Below are 10,367 nucleotides of genomic sequence, written 5' to 3' on the forward strand. Positions count from 1 at the left end.
TCGCTCGGAGCAGCTGAAGCGTGCCTTGCTGTAAGTTTGTAGCGTCGCCGATGAGTCCGGGTCAGCGCCCATCACACCTCGACACTCTTACTACCCCCCCACCCCCCCACCTCCCAAACCCCCCCTCCATCTGTGCCCTCCACCCTCCCTCACTCACAGGGCATCATGTGGATACCGTGAAACATTCTGGTTCCCGCTGCTTCTCACTCCACATTCTGCCTCTCGTTTTCTGTGTGTGTGTGTGTGTGTGTGTGTGTGTGTGTGTGGGGGGGGTTCATTCAATATGTGAATGGTGCGCCGTCACTTTCTCTTCCTCGCCCTCCCTCATTTTCTCACATTGTGTAAAAGCCTTTGGGCTCCATGCCACTAATCCATGTTGCATACAGTGAACTGAGAGTGGATGAGCAGCACACACACACACACACACACACACACACACACACACACACACGCACACACACACACACACGCACACACACTCGGACACGGTGTCTTTGCTGGACCGAGACCGTGTTTTCTGGCTTGCTCTCTTTTCTCGCTGCAAAAAAAAAGCAGATGAGACAGGTGAATGATGGCGGCGGGTGAATCTCGGTGCTGTTGTCACATCTGGCTTTGAACGGCTACAAAACATCTCCTGTTCGAGAGGAGCTGAGCCAAAAACACCAGGCTGTCATATTTTCTAGACTCCGGCGCTCGGAGTTTGGGGACTGAGGACTTCATTTGGACATGATTTGTGTTCGTTTGTTGTCGTCCTGCCGACCGGATCTGCTGGATCAGTGTGTGGGAACGTGAGGAGGGACTGAATGTTGGTGTGTGACGACGGTATCCTCAAACAGCTGACGGGACCGGCAGCGCTCCGGTGATGGATGGCTCCATGGAAGCAAAGTTGGGGAGGTTGAACACTCTCCCTGGTTTCTGTCAGCCCTCTCTTGGCGTGCACTTGTTTTCGATGTCCTTGTGGTCCTCCTGGGAGATTAGCGTGCTTGTGTGTGAGTGAGTGTGTATGTGTGTGTGTGTGTGTGTGTGTGTGTGTGTGTGTGCGTGCAGCAGAGCTGTCCGGAGCGCTGTGTGCTCAGCAGTCGTGCTCGGCTGCACACTAACACGATGTGACAGGGTAGAAATACCAGTACCGACCGCGCTCTCGCCCACCCACCGTCACACACACCATCTCCACCCGCCACAGCCGCCACCCCCCCCTCCCTCCATCACCCACTAGCATCCCACCCCGCCGCGCCGTGCCCACACCTCATTGGCTGCCGACTTCCGTCACTCCATGTCTTCTGCTCGGAGACAGAACCATAAACCCTCTGTTGCCCCCCCAACCCCCCACAATCCCTCTCTTCCCTCCTAATAGCAGTAGTATGCTGGGTTCTACTGTATTATCAGTGTGTGACGCATTAAAAGGGGACAAGTTATGCAATATCCTCTTACGCAACGTTCAGTTTTCATACGTTCATCCGCCCCCCCTCTCTGGAGATAAGTTCTCCTCTCTGCTTCCTCTTTCCTCCTCGTCTCCCCTAAACGATGAGGGAAGGTGACACTCGCGGCAGGGGAGCGAGTCATTTGACATTTGCACTTGTCACAGTTTGAACCCTGACCCCTGGACGCTTGCCACCGCCGCAGGCGCCGGGATCAGGCCGATGAGACGAAAAGAGAAATTTGAATACATTTCGCATCTTCTGGTCCAAACGACACTGAGACGCCTCCCGCTTGACCTCCGGCTGGAGAGCGCCGCCGCCGTCACGCAGCACCTCGCTTCGTGTGTGTGTTCATGCCTGGATGCTGCGGGTCTCTGGTCCCCCTCTGCTGTTTGCACAAGTATGAGCATCAGTAGCACTTAGTAAGTTTCACTTCTTCCTTCCTCTTTTCCAGACATTTTGAACTGGATATACTGTATGTGTTATAGATGTGTGTGTGTGTGTGTGTGTGTTATATGCTCAACAGATGAAAGAGTGTTAGCATTAGCAGCATTAGCAGACCAAGCTTGGTGTAAAATCCAGTGTAACGTCAACTCTCTTCCCCCAAAAACGGAGCCGATTGAACCTTTTTTCCCACCGAAGCAGGAGAATCTTTAACATTTAGACTTCAGATGAGAAGATAATCAGTTTATCTGCTTGTTAGGCCTCAGAAATAGAATAGTGGAAACATGGAAATGTGTTTTTTTAGATTTATTGCTCCCTTCAAAAGGTGAAAATAGAATAGAAGAGAAGCGAATATCTTTATTGAAACAAGTATAATGTTTAATGTTTAAAGCGTCGTCCAATCTGTATATCTACTAAAAGAAATTTTAAAAAGATAAAGAAAAGAATGCATAAATAAAAGAAAATAAGAAATAAAATCTGCTGAAAGCTCTGAACAAAAAAGTAGGAAAACGCCAGCAGAACAGGGACATTTCACATTTCACATGGATTTGATGAGTTTTAAGTAACTTCTTGCATTGTTTGAATCGTTTATTGAAAAATCGTCTTTCAAATGCCTGAATGTTTGAAACTGCTTTAGACTGACAGCAAGTTGGTTCTCGCTGTTGTGTTGTCTCTGATTTCCACATCCATTTAGAGCCGATTGGAACGCTCCGCCATTACAGTTAGAGAACAGGTAATATAAATATATCATCATAAGGTCCGTGGACTGAAACCGTCTCAGAAAGGCCTCCAATCCGACCAAACCACCAAGAAAATGGCGAAAACTGGGCTTATTAGGAACCACTGGTTTAGTTCATTTTGAAAACGCCGTCTCTGTCATTTGTCATGTTCTTCTTAACTTCATCAGAAATCATGTTGCTTGTGTTTGTTTGTGAAGACGAGCTGGGACCGTGGAGAGGGAAGAGCAGGTGATCTGAGAAGAGAAGGGACAACATCACTCTCTCCTGTTGCCACTTTGACCTTTTATCCAGAAGAATCTATATTAAGAGCGAACACCCTGTCTATATTTTCTTTCTGCATGGCTCCCTCCCTCACCTCGCCCTCCTCTTTTCACCTCCCCTCCCTGCGTCCCCGTGTTTTTCCCCTGTCCTCGGGGAGACAGCTGCATGCAGAAGCATTGTGGATCACTGAGCTTCAAGACGCCGCCTCTAAAAATTGCTCCATTTTTCCACGCGGCGCCGAGCGGGACGGGCGGCAGTTTGACACGATGCTGCAATTCTCATCCTGGAATTTTGCTCCGGGAGCCGGAGGATCGGGCCTCGCTGCATTATTGATGCGGGACGATTTCTCGGTCCTTGTCACAGTTTATGAAATCATCTTTTCAGGTTAAAGCAGTTGAAAATCTGCGATTCGGGGCCTCGATGTCATGTAGCGGGGTTTTTGTCCAAACATTAGTCGTTGGGAATAAGCGGGCAGTGATGGATGAAGAGCTCCTCTCTTCCAGATTCGGGCTGTAATAGTGTGAGTTTCACAGCAGCACACGGCCCCGGAGGCATCCATCTTGGATCCTCTCCAGTCCAGTGGCGGCGCAGAGAGGAGGCCGGGCTGCATTTCGGCTCCCTTCCAGTCCACTGGGCATGAAGCGGGCCTCCGGGAGCTCCAGGGATTTCCCTTTACACCGAGCCCCTCTGCTCTCCATTAACCAATTACAGGAGAGAAGCGCTTAACTGGACATATAAAAGACTGCGAGGAGGCTGTGGGGAGCGGGCATAAATCATGAGAGCATAAAGAAGAGTCATGGGAGAGGAGACGGCGAAAAGAACGGAAAACGGTGGCGCACCAACTGAAAACAAAACCCGAAAAAAAAAGAAGCATAAAACGGCGCCGTCGCCTTCTGCTCAGTCGCGTCTGATTCATCTGTCACACATTTCACACTCAAATGTGCGTCTGCAAATACACAAGCCCGTGATAGATGTTTATGAGCTAATGTCAATTTTCTCGTGTGAATTTACTGTCAGCAGATGATGAATGCACTCAATATCCCCGCGTGTTCGTCTCGTGCACCCTCTGCAGAACACAGCCTCGCAGCCGCCAATAGGTGTCGTCATTGGATAGTCTGTCCTCAGGTCACAGAGCTGGCAGAGCCACACACACACACACACACACACACACACACACACCACTCCGCCTGCTGCTTCCCTCAGCAGTGAGAGTGTTTCTGCACGCAAAGATTTATGAATAAGCAACATGTTCTGTATGCGGCTGCGGCCGTGATGAGAGGAGGTGACAGGTGAAGGACAAGGTTGGGAGTTCACCTTTCTGTGTGTGTGTGTGTGTGTGTGTGTGTGCGCGAGTGTGTGTGTGTGTCCTTGTCGTGGCCATGCTCCTGTAAGCGACCCACATCAATTCATAAGGCCTCTGCCCTTTTCCAGGAGCTGCCTGAGCAATGTGATGTGACATGTGGGATGAGTAAGATGGAGTGAAGGAGGAGGAGGAGGAGGAGGAAGAATGGGAGGAAGAGGAGCGACGGCTGAGGCTGCTGAAGGTGGATTCCAGGGGACGTTTCCGTGAAGTCTGGGCGACGGGCAGAGTGGAGGTGTCGGAGAAAATACCGAGACGGGCTGACAGACTCACGCAAGCCGTGAAGCGGCGGAGACGACAGATCTCCAGGTGAAACTGAGACTCGGCTGACTGCTTCGGAGTGCAGGAGGCGGGAGAAGAGGGGAGAACATGCAAACTCCAGCACAGACCGGCCTCAGCTGAACCGCGACACCTCCGCCAACTTTACATCTGCTTGTTAACGTGATCCTATGCCTTTTCCTCTTGCTGTACGGCTATACTGTTTATGATCAGGTTTCACCATCTTTGCACAATAACACTTGAACGGCGGTGAGACACACACCTGCTCTCCTGTTCTGGAACACATGCTTCACTCGAAAGTGCATTAATTTCAGGCGCGTCAATCCTGCACCACTTCCACAGAGACGAATAAATAGAAAATATATTTAATGGCCCCGGCAGGTTCCTGTCATGCAGTCTGGCGGCGGGCAGACACTCACACCAGCGCCGAGCAGAAAATGAGAAGCGGGGCGAGAGAGGGAATGACTGCAGGAGAGAAAATGAGAGGAGGTGAAATCTATTAGTGTGACAGGTCTCCTATTGAGGCGGCGGCCTCTGGGGACGCACTGCAAGTGCTCAGCGCAAATATAAGAGAGTCGGGGACAACACAGGAGGAGGGGAGGGCGAACGGGACGGGAAAACAACAGAGGTCAACGTTTTGGGGAGAAAACAGTGGAGCCTGTTGGCTCAGAGCTGTGTGGATATTAATGAGGACATGCATGGGAGTCTATATATCGGTGTGTGTGTGTGTGTGTGTGTGTGTGTGTGTGTGTGTTTTCCCCCTCCCCCCGCAGTTTTGACTGCGACCAGGATGAGTGTGTTCCATATGTATGTCATCTCCCATCACTCCGTGGAAAGTGGGAAGGGGTGGGGCTCAGGCCAGAGGTGGGACGGAAAAAATGGGCTCCTCTGTTTTTGGGGAGGAGGTGATAGATGAGAGTTCAGAAAGGTGCTCTTTTGGGAGGGGGGTGTGTGTGTGGAAATAATCCTGTTTCACTGGAGAGTTACTGTTTCCCCGCAAACATGAACTCCATGTTTTTTTTTTTTGTTTTTTTTTTTATTTAAAGCCTTTATTTCTTCCCTTCCAGTGTCACTCCGTGCCACGCCGCCCCACCCGACTTGTGCCCTGTGTGGCAGAGGGGCCGGGCCCCGCCCCCCCCAGCATACAATGTCCTAGACCTCAGTCATGTGACGCTGACCTGCGATGTTTTACAAGGCTGCAGCGCTGCAGAGGGGCCTCTGAGGAAAAGGGCTGCGCTCACCAGCAGCAGGAAACAAAGCACAACTCGGAGGGGAGTGTGCTTATATGTGTGTGTGTGTGTGTGTGTGTGTGTGTGTGTGTGGGTGGGTGGGGGGGATCAGGAAGCAGTATTTCAAGGGCTGGAACTCCACTATAAAAAGTTTGACATCAAGTAGCGTGGAGGTTTCAGGCATTCAAACGTGCTGCGCTGTTGTCTGCCCGGGACGGAAAATCTTTGATCAAAGCGCCTTGGATTCTTTCCACCTGGCTGACGTAGATTTCTCGACTCTCGCTGACATGCTCAGATGAGCTCTGGCCTTAATCTCCTCTCTCCTTCTCCCCGCATCTCCCTTCCTCCCTCCCGGCATTAAATCTCGAACATCTGAACCTCCTCTCCTCTTGTTTTATTCCCGGATGAGCTGACCTTCACTATCACTCCGCTCCGCGGAGCCGTAAGTCTGCTCGCTCTCGCTCTGCGGGCCTAATCTATGGCCGTGGACGCAGACGTATCCTGTTGCCCTCCCATCCTCCCACACACTCCAGTGTATACATATATGCACGCAGAGGAGAGCAGGAGCATGAGGGATGACCGCAGATACTCGGCGTGAACACACAACTGCACGAAGGCTCGCTATCACACACACACATGCGCACACACACACACACACACACACATCTGTGTCATTCCTGGGAGATTTCAGCCCATTAAAAGCGAGCAGCCCGGTCCGGTCTCTCAGATCGCTGCTGTTCCCCCCTCTTTGTTCCCCAAATCAGGAACAGCTGTGCTCCTCCACAGTTGTAAGTCACTCACTCAGTGGAAATTTAAAAGCCATTAACCGAGCCCCTCATTGCTACCCCACCCCTCTGTGTGTGTGTGTGTGTGTGTGTGTGTGTGCACACAGGGACACACACACACACATTTGCATGCACACTTGTGTGTTGGTGTTGAAAGTGGAAACACCCCCTCCGGCCCCGCCGAGCGCATTGGAGACGGCGTCTCTTAAAGTGGCCTCTCTTGTTGAATCGCGGGAGTGTTCAGGTTAAAACATTTCCAGCAAGGCGGGCAGGCAGGCCTCCAGCGAGTGGCACCGCCGCCGCCGCCGCCCGCACCTTCCAACGCTTCCCCGCGCTCCCGCGGAGAGAGCGGCTGGAGGGGGGCGGCCGGCGGAGGGAGGGGCGGGGCGGTCACGCCGGGTCATGTTGTCTTTGAGTGTGGAACAACAAAAACAAGGCCCCGCTGAAATAGCTCGCCGCTTGTCCACTTTCTTGGCTTAGCCAGCAAATTACTGCGCCAGGAAAGAACAACAAGTCCGGAGGCTCTCTCAAGGCGAGCGCTCCGAGCCCGCCACATCCCCGGCTCCGCCACAGCTGCACGGACCATCAGCCCCGGCGGGCAGATGTTCCCGGAGACGGGAAGACGGGGCGACAAGCGAAGGAGCAGATAAAGCAGGAGGACAGGAGACGATCGGATGTCCGAAAGTCAAAAACCGAGGTTCTTTCGGCTGTTTTCCTTTTGTTTCCTCCTCCTTCGCTCCCTCCTCTATCTCCTGTGGAGATCTCTCATTTCCTGCAGGCCCAATGTTGATTTCATACTGGGGCTCGGAGCTTAGAGGGGGAGTCTGTGAGCGGGGTGAGGGGGGCGCTGGTGGGGGTGGGGTTAACGTGTGGGGGCGTTTGGGTCCGGGCCAAAAACAACCTTCACCTCCACTTCTCTCAACTCCTCCTCGGAGCTGATTTCAAAAATGTGCGCAAGCAAGGCAGGGTTTTCTTTCTCTCTCTCTCTACAGTCACCGTTGAGATCTTCAGTTATCGTCTCGCTGAGTTCCCCGGTTCATCCTCTCCTCGTGTGATTGTGGAAAGAGGGGAGGAAACAGCAGCTGCCGCTGGTTTAGGAAGAGATCTGGACTTTTCTTGAAGTTTGTTTAGTGCAGGAATGTGACAGAGGAGTGCAGACGGTGCAGGCAGCTGAGCCTCCTGTGAAATTCTACGTGCTCTCAGACCACGTTTTGATTTTCTGCCCTTTATTTTATCGTCATATTAACTCATAAAAGGATGTGGAGCTTGACTATGTTTTATAGTATACCGAGTATCATCTGTCAGCAGTGTCGTGGAGAATAAATTAGGCTTCATGACGTTTAATAGGTTCTCATATTGACATTCGGTATCAGCAAATATCTAAAGGCTCGTCCTCGTACTTGTAATCATCCTTTAAAAAGTGTCATCTATGCATCAGGATTATGTTATTATGCTCAAACTGAAGTAGAGTTTACATCATTTAACCCTCGTGGCCTCCTTCTTCTGATCTTCCAATAGAGAAAACCACATTTCAATTTAATTTTAAAGATATTTTATAAAATTAATCTACTTTTAACCCCTGAAAATATAACTGAATGAGATCAAAACTAACACAATTAGAGGACATTTACTTGTAAAGAATAAAGTTTAGGCTTGTCACTGTCGTTTTACTGGAATTCCAGTTTCCTCTTCTGCTGACAGCTTCTCAGGAGGAATGATATAAACAAATGTAACATTGGATATTCTTCACCCTGGAGACACTGAAGTAAAGGAGCACGTTTTATTTCATTTGAAGTCATCTGTGATGCATTACTGCGCTTAATGAACAAACCTAACTCCTGCCAGAGCTGCCGGAGTGATTCATTAAACCAGCGTGAGACATAACTCAGTTTTAATCCGGAGATCCTCCGTCGGGAAAGCCTTCTCAGTCGCCGTGACCTTTGTGGGCACACATGACACCCAGCCCGACACAGGAAGCAGTCTAAGGTGAGGGTGAGTGCCAGTTTCTGTTCGCTGTGTCTTTGACCTTTACTCTCACACGCAGGCCGACTTGTCACCTAAAGAAAACCCGGAATGAATCACGAGCGCCGAGACCCAGTGAACTTTCTACTCCGGAGTTATGATTTTCATTTTTCATCATGTGTTTTTATCGTGTTTGTCTCACCAGCAGTAACCAAGGAAGCTGAGAAAACAAAAAAAAAAAAAAGCAGAAGTCAGACTGTTGTGTCTTTCGGGCACCGATGCTAATAATACGCACGGTTGGGCTCACATGCGCTGCAGATCGTAACACTCAGATAGCAGTGGCACACGGCTGATTTCTGTTCCTGACTTCCTTTCTCTCATTGTTAACGCAGGTCGGGCCTTCTAGACATGAACAGCTGCAGCCCTCAGCTTTCACTTCCCCCTCCATCAAACCACACATGTATCTGTTACCACAACAAGTTCCCCAAACGTGGCCTCTGATGCCCTCGGTGCCAGCACATGCGCCTGCAGGCATGCATGCTCACGCACACACACTCACACACACACACACACACACACACACACGGAAAACTTCCTCCGCCGGGCTTCGGGTGGAGGCGGCCCGCTTCAGGTTGGTTGAGGTTGTCTCGTGCGCTCATTGATGTGATCTAATATTTCCTCAACTGTGTCAAAGCACAAAGGAAGGCTTTGAAGTCCGACTTGTTTTTGAGAGAAACTTTCCAACGTGTAGGTTCATCAGCGTCGGGCCGTCATCTCTCGTATGTGGAGATGCTCCCACAGTCCAACCACAACAGAAAGCAGCCCTAATTTGGCAAACTATTGGTGCCATGCCGCACACACACACACCCACACACACCCACACACACACAGACAAACAGAGCTGCATTGCGTGACTGAGGCTTCACACCTCTCTCTCTTTCACTCAACGAAAGCATGAAAAAAAAAATCCCTCTCTCACAGTAATGTGAGAGGTGCCTGTGCATGTGCATGAGTGTGTGCATGTGTGTGTGCGTGCGCATTCAGTTCTATCTGGGGCACAAACTGCCTGTGCCCTTGCTTGGCCTCTGTCTTTGTCATTTACATAGCCACTATCCGTGCACACAGACCTCATGTAAAAATAGAGCAGGCTGATGCTCTGCAAGCACACAGTCAGTCAAACTCAAATCAGCAAAACAAACCTCACACACACACACTCCTCCACATTCACACCAAAGCCTGAAAAAAAAAAAATCTCCCTCCTGGTAATTTGTGAATGAACTCACTGACACAATGGCTGTCTGTCATTGTTTTCTCCCGGGATCGAGCGCCAAGCGACGCATCTTGAAGGTGTGAGCCGCTGGAGGTGAACAATGGCTTTCCGGATGATCTCATTCGCTCCACCTCTCACTCCTGTCATCAGTTTATGGAAACAATAAGAGGCAACAATATCCGACGCTGACGGAGGTGTTCCCTTAAAACCTGCACGAGGGGCCCGGCGGCCAAGACGGCCCCGCCGCCTGCCGACCCACTGCGCCTCCTGAAAGGCTCAGTTTAGTGATGGGCAGGCTGTGGCCAGGTGGCTAATTGAGCTGTTCCCGGGACGCCTGAGACAGCGTGCCACCCTGTGCCAAGATGTTGACATTTCCCAGGGCTCAGTAATAGATGCTTTTAAACCACAGAAAGTGTGTCCAATCTCCCGCCACAACACACAGCAGACCCACAGTACTGGACATGCCGTACACACAGCTTTCAGTGAAGGGACATCAGGCCAGAAACCTGTTAAATCCGGTCATCTACAAAAGAAATACATACAATAAACTGGAAAACTGGGAGGTGACCACTGTAACAACCAATCCGCAGCTTCCCCTTCATGGCGTTTTTAATTCAGA

This window comes from Salarias fasciatus, chromosome 8 (genome assembly GCF_902148845.1).
Source record: "Salarias fasciatus chromosome 8, fSalaFa1.1, whole genome shotgun sequence".
NCBI lineage: Eukaryota > Metazoa > Chordata > Actinopteri > Blenniiformes > Blenniidae > Salarias > Salarias fasciatus.